At 42.5% G+C, this 20,943-nt stretch overlaps 1 protein-coding gene and 1 pseudogene across 1 annotated transcript in view; one reads left to right on the top strand and one right to left on the bottom strand.

Annotated features, from left to right (window-relative positions):
* WNT5B (Wnt family member 5B) overlaps nucleotides 1-20,943 on the bottom strand; it is a 104,946-nt gene that overhangs the window by 18,405 nt on the left and 65,598 nt on the right. The window lies entirely within an intron of this gene.
* Nucleotides 7,905-20,943, top strand: part of LOC109276172 (uncharacterized) — a 22,303-nt pseudogene continuing 9,264 nt past the window's right edge.

Here is a 20,943-nt window from a genome sequence, read left to right as displayed (position 1 = left end):
CCTCTTCCCAGGGATGCTTTCTCATCTACAGCAATACTTCCAAGTCCATGCTCAAGATTCACTTCCTCCACAAAGCTGTCTTTGATTAATCCCATGCCATGAAAACCTTTCCATTGATTTGGGACTTCCTCGGCACCTGTGAAGACAGGGAACTAGTCTGCAGCACCCCATCCCACACAGGCTGTCTTGGAACTGTGCATATTTCTTCCAGTAGATCCAAAGCTCCCTGAAGGTCAGAACTCACCTCCCCTACTTTCCTGTATGCCCCCATTGTGGCTGGTATAGTTTTACTAGACAATAAAAAAAAGGCTCTTGGTTGATAGCCGGTGACAATACTAAATATGAGCGAACACTTACTGACACTTCCTACATGCACTGAGCCAAACATTTTACATCCAATTCTCCCATTTATTCTTCACTAAAATTCTATGTGGTATATGCCATTATTATCCTCACTTTGAGTATAGGGAAACTAAGGTATGAAGAGGTTAAGAAACTTGCTCATACAGCAAGTGAAGGCTAGACCCTGGCTTGGAATCCAGATCTTTCTACTTCTCCCCAAACACAGGCAAATATATCCCATGCTTGGTAGTTCCCCTGTCACTGGAACATAACACCTCTCCGCTTTGTTTTTGTTCTTTCCACCATTGTCCTGCTACTGGGGCTGTGAACAGTATGACTGTCAGATCACAACATCCTGATATATAGGAAGTAGCACAAAAAGCAATGTTTATCAAAAAAAAAGGCTGATTGCAAAGTTACTAGTATAAGTGCACGCACGCACACACGCACACACACACACACACACTCACACACACACAAACTGTGTTTGGGGGGAATCCAGACTTCTCTTCATCCAAAATGATATCTGGATTGTGAATAGGTCTGGCTGTTTAAAGTTGGAGATACTAAAATAGAAAAATAGAGGCGCCTGGGTGGCTCAGTCAGCTCAGCATCTGACTTCAGCTTCATGATCTCATGGTTCTTGAGTTCAAGCCCGGCGTTGGGCTCTGCACTGACAGCTCAAAGCCTGGAGCCTGCTTCAGATTCTGTGTCTCTCTTTCTCTCTCTCTCTCTCTCTGTCTCTCTCTGCCCCTCCCCCACTCACACTCTGTCTCTGTCTCTCAAAAATGAGTAAACGTTAAAAGAAATTTTTTTAAATAAAATAAAATAAAACAGAAAAATAGTTTTTAGAGAGCTGGAATTTATGTATATGTTGGGTGGGAAAAGACAAACCAAGAGATAAACGTCAGGAAAGACGGCATGATGTGAGGTGCTCATGGGAAACCCTGACAGAGGTGAGGAGCAGAGTGGTTATGTGAAGAAATGTAAAGTTCGGAGAGAGCATGGAAAGAAGTTTTAGATGCCTCATAGCAGAGAAGCTAAGGGACTATGTCTATTTGACAGCATAAAATTGCATTACCTTTCAATGACTATAGCTACCGAGAAGCTCCTTTCAAAACTCATATTTGACCATGTGACTCCCCTGCTTACAACCCTTCAAAGGTTCCCCACCTCCTAAAGGATGAAATCAAAACTCCTCACCACATTATGCAAGGCTTTGCAAAAATCTGACCCTTGTCAACCTTTCCATCCTATTTTGTTTTTCACTTTGTGCTCCAGAAACTGCAAACTGCTATATATACTTCCTTACCCACCCCTCATGCTGTCTCTCCCCTCTGTGCCTTGCTGACTTCTGGGAATTGTTCCCTTCTCTCTGTGCAGATCAGGCTCCTTTGTCCTGAGGTCACACCTTCAAAGAAACTTTCCCTGCCCGTCATATCCAGAGAATGGCTCCACCTCCATCATCCTCTCCCTAGCTTCTTCCATGTTTTTGTCACAGCATTTACTATAAGGTGGCATAATTTGGCACGCTACCCGTTTATTTGTATTTTGTTTCTTTCCAACGGTCTTGTTCACCATTTTCTCCCCGGTGGTTAGGAGCGTACCCAAGGGTAACTGGAAGGTGCTCAGTAAGTCTTTGCCAACTGAACAACAAGAAAAGCCCTCTTTGGCTCCCACGAAAATAGAAGGCAGGCCATCAAGGCCAGCCTCTCATGGAGACAAAGGAGCCCTTTTGGCTTCCATATGGCCCAGCCCACAAAAAAGCCGTTTCTACTGACGTATCTATCCCCTTAATTGGGGACAGAAAATTTCAAGGTGCTTTGAGAAAGGTAGGAGAGGTACTGCAATAAATAAGGACTTCAGGGGCTCCCGTGTGGCTCAGCTGGTTAAGCATCTGACTTTGATCTAGGCTCAGGTCACGACCTCATAGTTCATGGGTTTGAGCTCTGTGTCGGGCTCTTTGCTGACAGCACGGAGCCTGCTTGGGATTCTCTCTCTCTTTCTGCCCTCCCCTGCTGGTGCTCTCTCTCTCTCACAATAAAAAAAAAAAAAAACCAAAAAAAACAAAAAACAACAAAACATTTTTTAAAAAAAGAAAGAAGGGCTTCAATGATTTCCAGTGTTCTCAGAATCATTCTTATTCGTTAAATTTATGTAGTCCCTCTGAACACTGTTACTGAATTCCCACTAGGCATTCATTATCAAAGGCCCAGGAAAATTTTCCTGATCTCTGGCTTCCGGTTTCACCCTGCAAGAATGGGACCTGAAGGCAATAATCAGTCACCTCTTGACAGTGAATTGATGGTTGGGGAAATCCTCCCAGAGAGTCAAGAAGCGCAGAAGTTGAGATACTGATCGACCACCCTCTTCTCCTCTTCTTTCATGATCTTGCTCCATCTTGCTAGTTCTCTACCAATTCTCTCCCTGGATCCAGGCTTAGAATCTTGCTGCCTGTTTTGACTCCTCCCTGTCCTTTACCCTCCAGGCCAAACCAATTGTCAAGTTCTCTTGACTGTGTCTCCATAGTATTTACAGCACATATTTCCTCCTCTCTTTCCTGCTGTCAGACTCTGAGCTACTACAAGGACCTGTGAATTGCCTCCTTTCCCTTCAACAATTGGTAAGTGTCTTTTTCCTAATTCTTATCTATTTAATAATGGAATGAATTCCTTCTGCCCCCAGTCCTCTAATTTCCAAGGTAATAGCCAGCTACCAGAAGTATGGTCCCCAGACTAACAGTATCAGTATCAGTTGGAAACTGATTAGATACACAAATTCTCAAGCCCCACCCAGACCTATTGAATCTGAAACTCTGAGGGTGGTGCCTAGCAATCTGTTTAAACAGGCCTTCCAAGCAATTTTTTTAAGTAGGCTTCACACTCAGCGTGGAGTCCAGTGCAGGGCTTGAAAACTCTCCATCCTGAGAACAAGACCTGAGCTGAGATCAAGAGTCTTAACTGAGCCACCCAGGCACCTCCAGGTGATTCTGATGGACAACAAAATTTGAGAACCACTGCCCTAAAGCAGTCTGTAGTACTATGGAATTAACGCAGCAAATCTTTCAAGGAACATGTATCTATTTTAATGACAAATTTCTACCTGTCAGTTCCTTAAAGCAGTGGTTCCTTACCACGGGGGGGGGGGGGGGGGGGGGGGGGGGGGAGGGGGGGGGGGTGGGGAGGCACAGAACCACAGAACATACGCAAACCAAGTATTACCTCTGGAATGAATAAATATGTCCACCTACTTCTACTGCAATGGTCTACATGTATGTAGACCCTTGTAATTAATCAAATACTAATTCATTTAGAAGTGTTACTGATGGAGGATCCTGGGTGGCTCAGTCTGTTGAGCATCCATCCGACTCTTGATTTTTTTCTCAGGTCATGATCTCACAGTTTCATGAGTTCCAGCCCCATGTCAGGCTCTGCACTGGCCACATAGAGCGTCTCTCTCCCTCCCTCCCTCTTTGCCCCTCCCCTGCTCGTGCTCTCTCAAAATAAATAAATAAACAAAAAAAATTTTTTAAGTGTTACTGATGATTGTGGTAATGGTTGCACAACTCCAGGAATATATTATAAAACACTCAATTGTATACTTTATACAAGTGAACTGTATGGTAAATAAAGCTGTTACATTTTTTAAAAAACGTTCATTTATTTTTGGGAGAGAGAGAAAAAGGGAAGGAGGGGCAGAGAGAGAGGGGGACAGAGGACCCAAAGTGGCTCCATACTGACAGCAGAGCCCAATGTGGGGCTCGAACTCACAAACCGTGAGATCATGACCTGAGCCGAAATCAAGAGTTGGACACTTAACCAACTGAGCCACCCAGGCTCCTCAGTTACTATTTTAAAAAAGTGTTCCTGGGGCTCCTAGGTGGCTCAGTTGGTTAAGTGTCCAACTTCGGCTCAGGTTATGATCTCATGATTTGTGGGTTCAAGCCCCGTGTCGGGCTCTGTGCTGACAGTTCAGAGAGCCTGGAGCCTGCTTCGGATTCTGTGTCTCCCTCTCTCTCTGCCCCTTCCCCACTCACACTCTTTTTCTCTCTCTCTCTCGAAAATAAATAAACCTTCTAAAAAAAACAAACCAAAAAAAGTGTTCCTGATGAGGCAGCAATTCCATTTTCCTGGAGACAACGTGCACACCAGGACCCATGTCAAGAATAGCTGTGCTATTAGCAGTTTCATACTGGAAGCAACACACATATCCATCAACAATGGATGGACCAATTAATTGTGATATATTAACACGATGAAATATTAGGCAGTGATGAAAATGAATGAACTACAGTTCCATGCAACAGCATGCATGAATCTTACAAACATCATGTTGAGAAGAAGCAAAAGGATATATAACAAAAGGATATATAAACTATGATTCCATTTACAGCGAAACTATATTGTTTAGGGACCCATACATGGGTGGCTAAGCCAGAGAGAAAAGCAGGGAAACAATTATGGTAACTGTCATCAAGAGAATGGTTTCCTCAAGGGTGGAAAGGGAATTGTGAGGAGAAGAGGACATAAGAGAATTAATTTCTGGAGCACCAACAATGTTCTATTTCTCAACCTGGGTAATGGGTACATGGCAGTTCCCTTTATAACAACTTATTAAGTTGTGGGTATACGCTCCGTGCACTGTTCTGTATAGGTTATGTTATACAACAAAAAATATTTTAAGATAACAAAAAATCGGGTGCCTTGCTGGCTCAGTTGGCAGAGCATGTGACCCTTGATCTGGAGGTCAGGAGTTCAAGCCCCATGTTGGACCTAAAGGGTAGTTTTTAAAAATAATAAAATAAAATGAGAAAAAAATCTCATTAATACCTAACGAGGGGATCTTTATGTATTTTCTTAGTGGAAAATACAACTATAGTCTCATGGGGCACATGACCTTTTGGTGGGGAGCTTAAAAGAGGGTCCTCATAGTCAAAGAGAAACCTCCGCCTTAAATGCATGTTCAACAATTCAGGCACAGAGACAAGCACCTGGGATAACTGAGGGCAGGTTCAGTGCAAACCACATGGGTACTGTACACGGAGTACAAGGCCTGGATTAACTATACATGTAACAGCAGCTGCCATGACCATGCCAGGGGCTGGTTCAGCATTTTGTTTCTTCTCTTCTCACTCCAGGAAATGCAGATCTGGCAAAATCACCTTCTGGCAAAACCAGCGCTGTCTCCTCCCCTTTTACTTTTTCTTCCAATATTTACCATTTAGTCCTATAGCTAGCTGTTTCTCTTATATGGATTTTTTTTTTATTTATTTATTTTGAGAGAGACAGAGAGCACAAGTGATCGGGGGAGGGGCAGAGAGAGAGAAAGAGAGTCTCATGTAGGTACGCTGTCAGCACAGAGCCCGACGCGCACGTTCAAACTCACAAACTGTGAGATGGTGACCTGAGCCGAAGTCAGATTCTTAACTGACTGAGCCACCAGGCGCCCCCCAAAAATATATTTTTAAAGTAGTGACGAAAGATGAATGCAATTATGTACCCAAGACTGGATCAGACAATCCTGCAACCTCTCAAAAGAATCCCCAGGTTCTCATCTTTCTTCTCAGTTCAATTAACATAGCCTTCCCCCCCCCCCCCCAGCCTTAATTATTTCTCCCAAGGGTCTCTCTCTCTCTCTCTCTCTAGGTGTCTCTAGTTCTTCCTTCCAGGCTTTTCTCAATGAATCCTCTCAGCCCCAAGTCAGAGCATTCTTTTGTGTGATCTACTTCCCTGAGGCTTGGTAGAGATGAAAATTAAAAAATATTTTTTGGGGGGCGCCTGGGTGGCTCAGTCAGTTAAGCATCTGACTTCGGCTCAGGTCATGATCTCACAGTTTGTGAGTTCCAGCCCCGCATCGGGCCCTGTGCTGACAGCTCAGAGCTTGGAGCCTGCTTCTGATTCTGTGTCTCCCTCTCTCTCTGCCCCTTGTCTGCTCATGCTCTGTCTCTCTCTGTCTCAAAAATAAATAAGACATTTAAAAAAATATATTTTTTTGGAGCAGGTATCCCAGCTACCAACATATTGCTCATCTCCCAAATAGTGTGTGTGTTTTGTTTCTCTCATTTGCAGGAGAAATAATGCCCTGGGGACGGGGGATGAAGGGGATTAGAAGGGGGCAGGAGCTCGATGAGATTTTAATTCTAGCCCTCAAGAAAAATGCAAAACTGCCCGTCCTCAAAACTGTGTTTGCCATTCTCGATGAGAAATTTCCCACAATGTGGGAAATATGGAGCAAAACGGATGCAATCACAGCACAGGATGACAAGGACACAGAAATAGATCCTGAGGCCTCCACACTAAAATCTAGTTCTTGATGTTTCAGAGAAAAATGATTCCTGAGTCTCCAGTTCCTAGTGTCTGGAGAAGTGTGAAAGTGGCCTCTCCTACCGGGCGAGAATAACCCCACACCCCAGGCAGAGCAAATCCCAGAGACTTCAGGCCCTGTGTGGTTCCCAGATGTGGCCCATCCCAGCTGACTCTTCCTCATCTGTTACAGTTGGGGGGGTGGGGGTGGGCAGAGGAAATCAGTCATTTCCCTGGGGACCAAGCAAAACCTCATCAGAAGTCTTATTCTGCACAGAAGATAAGAAAGGAATTTTTCCTTCTCCTAAATCCTGAATAATTTCAAAAGATTCTCTAGCAAAGAAGGCAGAAAAGGTATAGCCACAGATCGGTGTGGTACAGGAAATTGTTCAAGAAGCATGGCAGCCATGGGTGTGGACTTTGTTTCAAGAGACTTAGGGAGTTGAGGCGAAAGCTGTCTGGATGCACTCATCTTTCTTCAAAGTAACCTATTTTCACTGGGTCTGGTCCTATGGGGAAAAAAAATTTCCTGGGAAATTGCCACCCACTTCTGCAAATTTCCTGGCTTGGATAGTGAAAGAAGCAAAGAAATAGAATTCTGGATCCCCATCCTGGGCGGGGTGATGACCTCTCTATGCCACAGGCTAATGAGAATAAAAATGTATCTTGTGCTGTTAAGTAAACGTGTTCCTTTTTTTGCAAACTGAAGTGTATTGTAAAAAGACCTGGGGCAATCTTACTGTTTAAAAAAGCAGGATCACCAACTGGCAGACAACAAAATCTCTTTGGCCAACACAATATTTTTAAATTTGGGGAATATGACTGCCTCGGTGAGTGGGTGAGAGGTACACAGCCCTCCTCATCTCCCCAAATCCCTGCTGTTTTCTATTGCATCTCTCCTGGCTGCTTCACAAACTCATCCTGCTTGTCAGGTGCCCAAAGGCTTTTAAGTATGCCACTGTTAGTTAAAGGAACCATAATACGTGTATTATATATTATAATTATATATATTACATATACAACAGTCATTTTACTAATTGAGTAGTCATTCTGAACTATTTATAAATCTGGATTTGCACACATGGAGTTTTAGGAACACAGTTATGCTAATTCTTCTTTTCTTCTAAACAGTTCTGTAATTTCATCCCAGGAACTAAGTTTGGATGAGAATTTATTGCCTCACCTCATTCTAGTCTTCTTGCTCTCTTGGAATCTTACTGAAGCTGCCAACCTTAGGCTTCAAAAATTGGCAATTTCCAAATGGAAAATAGGATAGTTACTTCGTTTTTTATAAACAAGTGGGAGGTGACTATTACAGTGGAAAGAACAGCAGAAGCAGCCGCCCTAGATCCAGAGGCCTTGAGTGGTGAGTGCCAGGGCCTGTCTTCCAGCTGTCCCAGGTCAGGTGTGCCCGTGGCTGGCAGGGCTCCAATGGCAGTGTGGGAACAGACAGACTGCAAGCTAATTCCCCCCCAGAGCTTACTGCTCATGCAGAAATGACACTTCGACGCTTTTTTTTTTAAGTTTATTTATTTATTTTGAGAGAGAGAGAGAGTGAAGAGACGGGAGAGAGAGAGAGAGAGAAAGAGAGAGAGAGAATCCCAAGCAAGCTCTGTACTGTCAGTGAGGAGCCTGACACGGGGCTCAAACTCACGAACCATGAGATCATGACCCGATCATGACCCCAGCGAAATCGAGTCTGACGCTCAACCGACTGAGCCACCCGGGCACCCCTACACTTCGTTTTTAGGTGGGGGGAAACCAATAACTAAGTTATGCGGGTCTACCTATTACTCACCCTAGCTGTTATTCCTGCGTTTCAAACCCTTAGGTGGTGCTGTGGCTCAAAGGGAAGAAGTGCCAGGCAGCTTTCTAATGAAAACCATAGACAGAAATCCTTCAGTCCCTCTCAGATGCAACCTCACTTCCTTCCTCACCAGGTGAGAAGCCACGCCAGCCACCTTTCTCACCTCCGCTCATGCTGAACATATGCCCATCTCCTTCACCACCGCTGGAGTCTCTGCCAGCCGTCTTCAGGCCAGGTTTGTGGGCCTCACAGGTTCTGATTTGGGGAATTCAATAAAATCCAATTCTGAAGCTTCTTCAGGAAAAAGCATGATCACCAAATTCAGGCCTGGGCATGTTAAAGAGGCTTTTGGTTTACCGCTGAGATTCTTTCGTTTCTTTTATGGCTCTGCCAGGCCTCTTTCACAGAGCTCCAACCCTCTTGCTAAATGGCTCCCAATTGCTGCCTGCTTCCCTGGTGAAGGTTGCAGTGATGGACGCCAAGCCTCAGGGTCTGGGCCACCTCAGCTCGGGGCTCCACAGAAAATGGAGGCAATGCACAAATGGCCCCCGGCAAGCACCCTGAATTCAGCAGCCATTCGATGAATGTTAAATGTTCATCATTTCACACACATTTATTGTGGGCCTGCTGAGCACCTAGCACTATATAGGAGATTATAATAAATTATTAAGATGTTACTCTCCCAGGAGCTCGATATCACTGTCTTGTCCAGTATGGTAGCCACTGGCCACATGTGGCTTTTCAATAGGACATTTCCATCATCACAAAAAATTTATGGATGGTGCTGGTCTAGAACGGAAGCTAAGCAAATAAACAAATTATTACTCATATGAAACCAAAAGCTCCATATGAAGTCTACTATTTAAGGTTGGCACAACAAGGGCTGTAATAGAGGGAACATGTAAACTACTATGGGCACTTGAGTCAGGGCAACTAACTCTGGAACCCATGGCCCAGGACCAACATCCCACCTACCAGCTAGGGATATAGACATTTTCTACTTCAATGACAACCTCTACTCATCATCTTTAGAGTTGTCATTAGGAAAAGGAGACAATGTAATGAAGCAGGAAGCAATTTTTCATGATCAGAACTAAATGAGTAGCTATTTTACATTTGCTACTCAAGAAAAAAGGAAAAAGTTCAGACCCAGTGAAAATGCCAGAAAGTAATGTAAATGGAATTCTTTCTGTGACTCCAATTCAAATCAATAATATATATTTTTTAATGTTTATTTATATTTGAGAGAGAGAGTGCGAGCAGGGGAGGGGTAAAGAGAGAAAGACACAAAATCCGAAGCAGGCTCCGTGTTGTCAGCACAGAGCCTGACACGGGGCTCGAACCCACAAAGGTCCCGAACCCACGAGATCATGACCTGAGTTGAAGTCAGATGCTTAACCAATCGAGCCGCGTAGGCGCCCCCAAATCAATAAATATTATTGAGCACCTACCAGATCTTACTCAAAGAGTAAGAGAAATTCTTATAATCTTGTAGACTTGAGACAAGACATGTACGAGTTACAATATTTAGCCGAGTGACATGTTACAATGGAGATACCAACTGCTATCCAATTGTTATGCTAATATTTGTATTCAAGTATTAGTTCTACAATCAACTTATTAATTCCAAAGGAGGGCATTCTTCATGATAGAAGTGGTATTTGAACTTGTCCCTAAGAGGACAGGCAGAATTCCCACAAGTGGAGATGGAAGAGGGAGACCCTCCCATTGGGCAAAGGTGCAGAGGCCTGAAAACACATGACACATTCTAAGAATGAGAAGAACATCACACAACAATTTCATGTCCACAGAGAAAGGGAGAGAGAGAGGGAGGGAGAGGAGTGGGAGAGAGAGAGAGAGAGAGAGGGAAAACAAAGCCAAAATGCAAAGAAAAACAAATCATTAATTCTTGGTGAAGCAGGACCTTCATACTGGGACTTGTCCATGGAAGACTCTGAGGTCCCACCTGGGAGTTTGGGCTTTATTCTGTAATCCTAGGAACCATCAAAGGCATTTAAACAGAAGAGAGGCATCATCAGATCTGTATTTAGGAAAACTGCTTATAGTTTGCCAGCAATAATGATTGATGGAGTATAGAGAATGAGAGTCTAAGGGTTGAGAGCCCAGCTGGGAGGACTAATCCAGCAGAAACATGATAAGGGGCCGAAGGAGAACACTGTCAGCCTGAGTGGAAAGAAGGGGAGGAGGTGTGGTCTGTGCATTATGCAGCCGTGAGAATAATGAATGTTAGTGGTGGAATCAACCACCAGTACAGGCCCTCAGACCACTTGCATTTGGTCACTATTGAATTGAAATAAAAAATACTGATGATAGTATATGTGCATGTGGCTTTGGGGAGTTCCCACTATTTAAAAAAATTGTTTTTCAATATTTATTTTGAGAGACAGAGAGAGATAGAGTGTGAGTGGAGGAGGGGTAAAGAGAGAGAGACACACACACAGAATCTGAGGCAGGCTCCAGGCTCTGAGCTGTCAGCACAGAGCCCAACATGGGCTCAAACTCACAGAGTGTGAGATCGTGACCTGAGTTGAAGTCAGATGCCCAACTGACTGAGCCACCCAGGTGCCCCAGAACAGTTTTGATATCCATGAAATCTGGCCATCTTGCAAATACATGTCATTGATCAAAAAGTCACCACTACTAAAGAAATAAACTGCTTGAGGTGTGTATAACACCTCGAATGAGTCCACGGAAATACCTATATCAAAATTAACAAAAAATTATAGTTAATAGTAGAAATAGGGGTGCCTGGCTGGCTCAGTCGGTGGAGCATGTGACTCTTTATCTCAGAGTTGTAAGTTTGAGACCCACATTAGATTAAGGGATTCCTTAAAAATAATTTTTTTAAAGTTCATTTATTTATTTTGAGAGAGAGAGAGAGAGAGAGAGAGAGAGCAAGAGAGCAGGGGAGGGGCAGAGAGAGAGGGAGAGAGAGAATCCCAAGCAGGCTCCATGCTGTCAGTGCAGAGTCTGATTTGGGGCTCCAACTCACACACTGTGAGATCCGACCTGAGCCAAAACCAAGAGTCAGACACTTAACCGACTGATCCACCCAGGCACCCCTTAAAAACAATCTTTACAAAAAATAGTAGAAATAATTATCAATAACTTCTACACTCCTGGGTTTGTATGTATATACACATATATGTATATTTGCCTAAGAAGATACTTCACCCCATATGCTGTCTTCCTACTTTGGACCCTCAAAGCTATTCATGGCAGAGCTCACTTAACAGTCACTGAAACCGCACACGGCTTGACTACATCCTCCAGCCTCCACCGCACTAAGATGCCATCATGTGATTGGGTTCTTTCTAATGGAATGTTAGAAGAAATGATGTCTACCACTTCCATGCCTGGCCCACAAAATCCACCCACAAATAGTCATCCATGCTCACTTTCCTTCTTTCACCTTGATGCAGATAAGCATAGTGGCTTTCTATTTTTTTTTTTTTTAATGTTTATTTTTGAGAGAGAGAGAGACAGAATGCAAGTGGCTTAGGGGCAGAGAGAGAGGAAGACACAGAATCCAAAGCAGGCTCCAGGCTCCGAGCTGTCAGCACAGAGCCCGATGTGGGGCTCGAACCCACGAGCTGTGAGATCATGACCTGAGTCAAAGTCGGACGCTCAACCGACTGAGCCACCCAGGTGCCCCAAGCATAGTGGCTTTCAAAGTGAGAGCTAAGGATAGAGTCACAAGACAGGCCCCAAAATTACCCCTTGGAGAACTGCCTGCCGATAAGGAACATGCATTTTGCCTTTTACTTGGGCTAGAAACAAACTTTGATGGTTTTAGAGCCAACTTACATTGGGGTGTTTGTTCATTACAGAAGCTAACATTTACCTTAACAGAAACTCTGCCTGATGTTAGAATCATCTATATACTTTTAAAATATCCCCCTTTTGGACTGTAAACACCCTATTTTTATTTATAATTGCTCAAGTGGTTTCTACTAAGACTATCAAAGGGACTTCAATTACAGATAGATTGCTATCCTCATTAAAAATATATAGAGGTATCCAGCCACTCAGTCACATAAAGGACAGATTGAGTGAAGGTAACAATGCCTGAATTCCTGTTCTTTGAGGTGTATGACATTTTGTCTGCCTAGAAAGATAGTAAAGCACAACATCCTTGAGGTATTAAAAAAGACAAAAAAAGTTGAATCCTGTATTAAGCTCTTTATCTACAGCAAGGTCTGAATAACAGCCCATGATATTTTACGAATGCAGTCCCAGCTCTTTATAACTGTGCGACCCTAGACAAGTCACACAGCTACTCTAGGTCCCTGATTTCTCAATTACAGAATAAAAGGTTGAACTGTACGATCCCTAACATCTTTTGCAGCCCCTAACATCTCTGGCATCTATTGGCCAGTCCACCAATCCAGTTAAATTTGCTCATTAAGTACATTGGGCAATTTATTGCTCTTTCAAAATAAACTATTTTTAAGATTTCCAACCTTTAATGAAAATAAAGCCTAATAAAATACTAGACTAGGTTATAGTTTTAAATGACAAAAAGGTAATTAAGATATTTAGATAGTGTCATTTAAAAAAATATTTTCTCATAATAGGTGAAAATGCCTATCTGATTTTAAACTGCATTTCTTTGATTATTAGTGAGGGTATATACACTGTTAGATGGTTATAGACATTTGTATTTCCTCTTTCATAGGTCATTTAGTTTTAAGACTAGAACACTGGCAGTAGGATCACAGAAGAGGATATTATTGCCGGCATCTTTCAGCCAGTTGCCAACTAAAGGGGCATAAGTGTCTTGCCTACAACTGTCACCAGCTCAACCGACAGACTGTAGGGCTCCTCGCATTGGTTCAGCCCTATGCCTCCCAGAGTATGCCTGCCTTTTATTATGTGTCCAATTCAATGGAATAAAAGTAGCTGCAAGCATAGCATTGTGGGGTTCCATATTTATTCTCTTTCTGTGACAGCCGCATCCAATTTTCTCAGTTGAGAAGTCAAAGGGGTTACAAATTCCACTCAGGACCTGGAAATCCAGCTGGGCTGTTAGAGCTTCTTTCTACTTCTCCATGAATAAAGATTCTATGGAGAGGCCCTAAACCAACAATGCTGCTAATGATGTATGAGGCAGATGGGTCCTCAAACTCAACTGGCCAAGGAGACACTGGCTTTGCCCGGCTAACTCTCACACAAAAATTTGTTTTTGCCAAAAGAAACCCTGTAACTAGATATGTGCTGAAGTCACACAGAGAACGGAAGTGTTGAATCAGAAGGCATTTTTTGGCTCTGCTGCTTTCCTGAGCGTAACCAGGCTCTGTGGCCACAGCACTGTCCTGACATCACCCTTCTGTGTCCAGGTGATACAGTACATGTGCAGCGATTCAAATGATGGAAAAAAACTCTCTCCTGCCATCTGGGTTCTATCAGCAAAATAAAACAACACTGTGGGTTTCAAAAGCATTTAGAGATTTTGTTTAAAAAACAGATTTAAAAAACTGACACAGAGGGGAATTCTAATGAGGATCCTCTGCAAAAAAATGCCCAGTAGCCAGTGCCACCGAGCTCAAATCGAGAAAACATTAGCAGGAGTGCTGTCGGATCTCAGCCACTGGAGCACGAATAAGGGAGGTGTGTCCTTGATATTCTGCAAAAGGGCCTTGTCCTTGTGGATGTCACTGTCTGGGATGGCGGTAATAGGCAAAGACAGCTGGACCTGAAGCTCTGATAGACCACAAACAAATGTGCGTTAATAGCACACAATATTACCATGGTTTCCTTGTCTTCTTGGCTGCATCAGAGAAGCTGCATTTTTCTACTTACATGTAGCACATCCACCACACCACAGAAAGCCTAATGCCATGGGTGGCACACAGATGAAAGCAAGAACAGGAATGTGAAAACGTATCCCGAAGACAATTTCCGGCTTCAAATGACCAGACCCCTAGGAAAATTTCAGTGGTAAATGTGTTCATGTTTGTGTCGAGAGAAACCACACACCAAACCCTAAAAGCCAATATCAACAACCAAAAAGTCAATGAAAAACAGCACGGGATAACATAGCAAGTATAATGTGGCCTGATTTGGTTCGTAGGGAACAGCATGGAATGGTGTGCAGCAAATGATAAAACTATTGCATTTTTTCAACATTAAGAAAACATTCTCAAAGACTGAGGCAAAACCAGAAATGTCTGTGTGTTCTCTATTCCAGCTCCTGCCCCCACCCCAGATTGCTTCCCACAATACAGATTCATTCACTGATCTATTCTTTAAAAAAACAGCTTGGGGCGCCTGGGTGGCTCAGTTGGTTAAGCCTCCAACTTCGGCTCAGGTCATGATCTCACAGACAGTTTGCGGGCGCATTGGACTCTGTGCTGACAGCTCGGAGCCTGAGCCTCCTTCGGATTCTGTGTCTCCCTCTCTCTCTGCCCCTCCCCAGCTCGTGCTCTCTCTCCCTTTCAAAGATAAATAAATAAACTTTAAAAATTAAAATACTTAAAACATTAAAAAAAAACAGCTTCCTCTTCCCCTCCCACTCTGGTCCCCACCCCCAACACATATTAATCAAAGAAAATGATCAGAATTAGAGGCAATATTTGTTGAGTGCAGACTGCACACACTGTACCAGGGGCTGAGGGATGGGGATGAGGCTTGCAGGTGAAGAGTAACAAAAGAGATACAACTCTCACCCTAGTTCTGGAGTGAGAGCAGCCAGGTCAGGAAGGTCCAGGGTGGGAGTGACAGTTACAAGCAAGACAGGGTTGTGGGGTTGAGGGGTAGGGCCGAGTTCCCATCACAGTTAAATTCTAGGCAGCAGCTGCTGCAGAATCTCTACCTGTTTGGTTAGCCTGTTGAACAAACAGAACTTGTGATAATTTGTATGCACAGAAGTAAACTTTCCTTGACCCATTAAACCCCCTTCTGACTTAAACACACAAACAGCTTTTTAAAATTATTATTACTATTGAGACAAAACAGAGAAAAATGCACAAATCTTAAATATACAGCCTGATGAATTTTTTACATTTGTATACACCCATGAAACCATCACTCAGACCAAGAACCATTTAACCATGAAGCAAATCAAATTGATATGCTACAGAAAAATGCAGGAAGAGAATCCAGTTGGATCTCTAACATGCCTTTCAAAAATTGTTTTATTGTTGTGGATTTTATTTGGATGTTAGAGATAGTTTACTCTTTTTTTGTGAGCAGGAGGGACATTAAAAGGAGGTCCACTCAGCAGGATCTAGGACCACAGACACTCATTCAAAGTAGAATTTTCTATTTGTTTGGGAATCTTTCAGGATACTTAACATTTAAGAAATGTTTAAGAAAACATTCAGGCTTCAACCTACTGCTGCCACATATTTGCATATCCCTTATGTTTAGGAACAGGGTGTGAAACAGTTTAACTTTTATATGTAATCTGGATGCCTTCTCTTGCATAACACCACAAATTTAATTCCTGCCAACCTCCTTTTTTTTTTTTTTTTTTTTTTTTGCACGCCATTTCTTTTTCATGGCAGAACAGCAATGGCAGACAATGTTGCTTTCAGGTCTTCAATTCTCCTGTTTCCAGCTTTGTCTTAGAATTTAAATAAACAGAATTTTAAAACTTGATTTTTTAAATTTTATTTTTAATTTTATTTAAATCCAAGCTAGTTAACAAATACTGGAGTAATGGTTTCAGGAGTAGAATTTAAACTTGATATTGTTAAAAAACAAAACAAAACAAAACAAAACAAAACAAACAAACCCCTCAGTTTGGAATATGATCTATGCATTAGATTGAAAAACCAGTTCTCTCCCAGAGCCATGGAGAATTTAAGATGATCTAATGTTAAGCATGCGATTCTTTACATTGGTCAAGGATTAAGAAATACTCAAATTTTAAGCACTTACTATCTTCATGCTACAGAACACAGCAAAACTTTAGTTCACATATTAATTCATGTAGTAGTTGCAACTATCTACCAGTTTAGGCCACCTTACAGAATTTTTTTTAAGTTTATTTATTTATTTTAATAATCTCTATACCCATTGCACAAGGGCTCAAACTCATGACCCCAAGATTTAGCATCACACACTCTTCCGACTGAGCCAGTCAGGAGCCCCCAGAAAGTTTTTAATAAATGCTATGTTTATATTGAAAATTATGATAATTAGGATATTAAGGGTAGCATATGACAGCTGATATGCCATCTGTATAGTGAAGCATTACAGACTAAGGCATGTTGCTGATGAAAACACAATGCAAGCTAATTCACTTGCGAGCAAATCTCTTAGTCTTCATATTGTTTTTCAAATTATGCCAAACTTTTAAAATTTATAGCATTAAAATCAGAAAAATGGAGGACTAGGCTGAAAAAGGATTCCAAAGATTGTCTTCTATTTTCCCAAAGCACTTTGTCACTAACATGGTTGGGTGACACACATAATCACTCTTTCTAAAATAAAATGTTCACTTGTCCTCCTTTATTGTAGTTAAATCAACTGGCAATCCTAATCACTTAGTAGCATAAGTGATCAAATTTAATTCTATGTACTTCTGCCAATAACTGATTATGCTCCCCACGGCATATGAGTTTTCTTGAAACATCGCGTACAGAGGCGATCCTGAGTGCGCACCTGAGTGAGGAATTCAAAGATGCTTGCAGGTCAGAGGAATGATGCACTCAACCTCAACGGTTCCCAGGACCCTGAGAAAATCCCTTCTTTATTCTATGCCTTATTTTCTCCATTTGCAAAACAAACAAATAAGTGCTGTCATCAAATGTCTACACAGTGCTCTCAAAGCTTTAAAGGGAAGGTGTCACCTAATTACTAAGTTTTGTTATTATGTCAGAATGTTGACAACTCCAATTTCGGGTCATGCCCTCACCCAGCTAAATCAAAGAATTCTTGATGGTTACAACAGATCTTTTGAGTAAGTTACTTGAACACTTTGGCCTTAAATGGTAAGTGAAGTTTAAAAATAAAAAGTAAGGGCGCCTGGTGCCTCAGTTGGTTAAGCGTCCGACTTCAGCTCAGGCAGGTCATGATCTCACAGTTGAGTTCGAGCCCCGCATCAGGCTCTGTGCTGACAGCTTAGAACCTGGAGCCTGCTTCCAATTCTGTGTCTCCCTCTCTCTCTCTGCTCCTCCCCCGCTCATGCTCTGTCTCTCTCTCTCCTTCAAAAATAAATAAAAACAGGGGCACCCGGGGGGCTCAGTCGGTTGAGCGTCCTGAGCATCCGACTTTGGCTCGAGTCATGATCTCACAGTTAGTGAGTTTGAGCCCCGCATCGGGCTCTGTGCAGACAGCTTGGAGCCTGGAGCCTGCTTCAGATTCTGTGTCTCCCTCTCTCTCTGCCCCATCCCCACTCATGCTCTGTCTCTCTCTGTCTTAAAAATAAATAAAACATTTAAAATTTTTTTTAAAAATAAAAATAAATAAAAACATTTAAAAAAATTTTTAAATAATAAAAATAAAAAGTAAACAACAAATAAAAAAACTTCACTGAATTCTAGGTCTCAAAACTAAGAGAAGTTGTTTTAACTTTAGAAAAAATTTGAACAGAGTTTTTGTACTGTTTTCACATTCCTCTTTGAAGAGGGGAAAGCCAGTGCTTGGTGTATTGGCAGTTTGGGGAATGACTGGTATCCAGGAAAACAACCTATCACATGATGTAAAGATTTGCTTTTTATCTTTTTTTTCTTTTAATTCTCTTTTCTTAAAAATGTTTTGTAACTATCTTTTTTCTGGGGTGTGAAGAGTTAATTCTGGCTATTTTCTAAACCTTTAACCCTACCCTCTTGGCAGAAAAGGGAAGCTGGCTGTGAGCTCTGCAACAGAGCTGGTGCCTCAGACTCCTCTGGGTCTGGCATTATGTAAGAAATGTAAATGCTTTGGTTCATCCACATAGAACTTTCCAGAAAAACCTGGCTCAGCCCCAGTACCTTTTCAAAATAGGAATAACCTTCAAACTCTGGCTCAGTAAGGTTTTAGACAGCAGAGTTCCAGACCCGATGTGGAGTTACAAACCAGTTCTGAGGAAGATTGATCTTGATTCCATCCTTGCCTTTTGAAATATTTATCAAGATATGACAGATCTATGAGGATGACCTTCACTGGCAGAGAGAACACAGCCTCAGGCTACGGAGAAGGAGGAAAGTTAGCTGTCCATTCCAGGGTGGTGAAAACCTGGAAAGTAGCCAGCCTTTGTTAGCCCCACAGTCTGTGCTTACTTCCCTTGGAAAAGAGAATTGAAACTGGCTAAGAATATTCCTTGTGTAATCCCACTTCAGCCCTCAGTACTGAAGCTCTGGAAAGAGCTCTAGATGCACTAACTGTCCCATCCCATAAATACAAAATGGTACTGGGTGAAAAGTGATATCAGGACTCTCACTTGAGCCCATCTTCCTTCCTTCCCCCCCTTGCTCCAAAATGTTCTGCCTTTCCTGCCTCCCCTTCTTCCCCTGCCAGAAGTGAACTACTGGTTATTTCCGGTGGTGCGTTCCCTTCCTTCACACTCTTCCTCTCTCTTCTTGCCCTGGGCCATGCTCCCCTTCTCTCAGCCCCTCGGTGCAGTCTCCCTCAGGTTCTGCTCACTGAGTCTCATTTGGAAGAAGCACTGACACGGAGTGGCAGTTTCATGGAGGAAGGGCTAATGGAGAAGTAACCACTAGAGGGTGACATAATTACACACAAGTGCATTCCTTGGGGACACTACAAGGCCAGAGCCAGCCAGGCATCCAGCTGTAGGTCTGGAAATGTAAAATGGATTATCAGCATATCTACCCACAGTGTGCACATCACACAGGCTTGCACATGTTCTCTCTCCCTCTCTCCCTCTCTCTCTCTCTCTCTCTCTCTCTCTCTCTCTGTCTCTCTCTCACACACACACACACATACAGGCACACAAATACCAACCTACCTTGGCTAGCAAATCAAACAGTGTCTTCAAGCGTTTTGTGTGAAAGCCACACCTTGCCCTGGCCCAATATTGCTTACGGTACAGTCACTATCTCATCCACTGTTAACAAATTTTTTCCTGGACCCCTTCTTCTTTGATGTCATACAGAAACCACATCCTAGCAAGGTATAATGATGTTCAGTATAATGAAAGGTATAATGAAAGTTCAGATTCCAGTTCCGCTACCTGTTTTGTCTTGAGCAAGTTACTTCTCTGTGCCATAGTTTCCTCACCTGTAAAATGGACTTTTCTTCTTAGTTCAGATTCCACTTATTAGCTGATTAGCTGTTGCTAGCCTGTACTATTTAGCTGTTGTGAAGAATAGATAAGTCCATATATGTAAAGACCTTAAAAGAATGATTAATACAAAATAAATGCTCAATAAATATTAGCTATTTTCATTATGGTCAGGAACTGTACTCTCACAAAACTCCCAAGATACAAAAATCACTAGTCCCATTGCATAGTAAGAAAACCAAGGCTCCAACTGATTAAAATAATTTGTCCAATGTCACAGAAGTAATAAGTGATAGAATCAAGATTTTAAACCAGAATCTGACTACAAAACCTTTATTCTTTTCACTCTATCACTGGGGGGAAAAATTCAGTCATCATGAGCTTATGATCTAAAAGATGAAAGATGAGTGGTGGGAAACATCGTTTTTTTTCTTCTGTGAATTATTTTTATTTTGCTAAAAAGGGAGAGCCTTTAGGAAGTATCATTTAATGGAAGTCTTTAATTTATTTTTAATGTTTATTTATTTTTGAGAGACAGAGAAACAGAGTGTGAGTGGGGGAGGGGCCAAGAGAGGGAGACAACAGAATCCAAAGCAGGCTCCAGGCTCCGAGCTGTCAGCCCAGAGCCCAACGCAGGGCTCGAACCCACAAATTGCGAGATCATGACCTGAGCTGAAGTCGGATGCTTAACCACCCAGGCGCTCCTTAATAGAAGTCTTAAAGAAGGAGAAAGAAAACTGGGTAGTAGGAAGTTCACCAGGGCTGTCAGTGCTGTGATCCCAGTCAACAGCATCAACATCACGTGGGATCCTGTTAGAAATGCCAATTCTCGGCCCCACCCCAGACCTTCTGACTCAGAAGTGTTCAAAGTCATTCTGCTCAAGTTTGAGAACCGTGGCTCCAAGCAAGAGTGTGAGAGTTGGTAGTGAGATCATACATTGAAGGCAACAGGAAGGATGTTGTTCTGGCAGAAGTGGTCTGGGACCATTTCTTGGTGACTGAATGGAATCTGCTGCTCTTCCTGACTTTTGGAGGAGAAAATGAGATGGAGAGAGATAGATGGCTTGCTCTAACTGAAAGATCATTTTATTATGTTCTTGCACTTTTGCTGTGTTTCCACCCCTTTAACCTGCACATTTCTTAAAAACAGGAAATAACGTTTAAAAAAATGTTCAACTGTCAGCAAATGTATATCTGTACAAATTGAGGGCACACCTGTGTGGGTTTTTCTTTTCCCCCACAGTGCATTTATAAAAGAAAACCCAAAACACAGCATTTATTTGATCTCTACTATGTGC

Source organism: Panthera pardus, unplaced genomic scaffold (assembly GCF_024362965.1).
Source record: "Panthera pardus isolate Hobbes unplaced genomic scaffold, ASM2436296v1 HiC_scaffold_6, whole genome shotgun sequence".
Taxonomy (NCBI): domain Eukaryota; kingdom Metazoa; phylum Chordata; class Mammalia; order Carnivora; family Felidae; genus Panthera; species Panthera pardus.
Note: the sequence above shows the minus strand (reverse complement) of the source record. Positions and strands in the feature narration are given on the sequence as shown.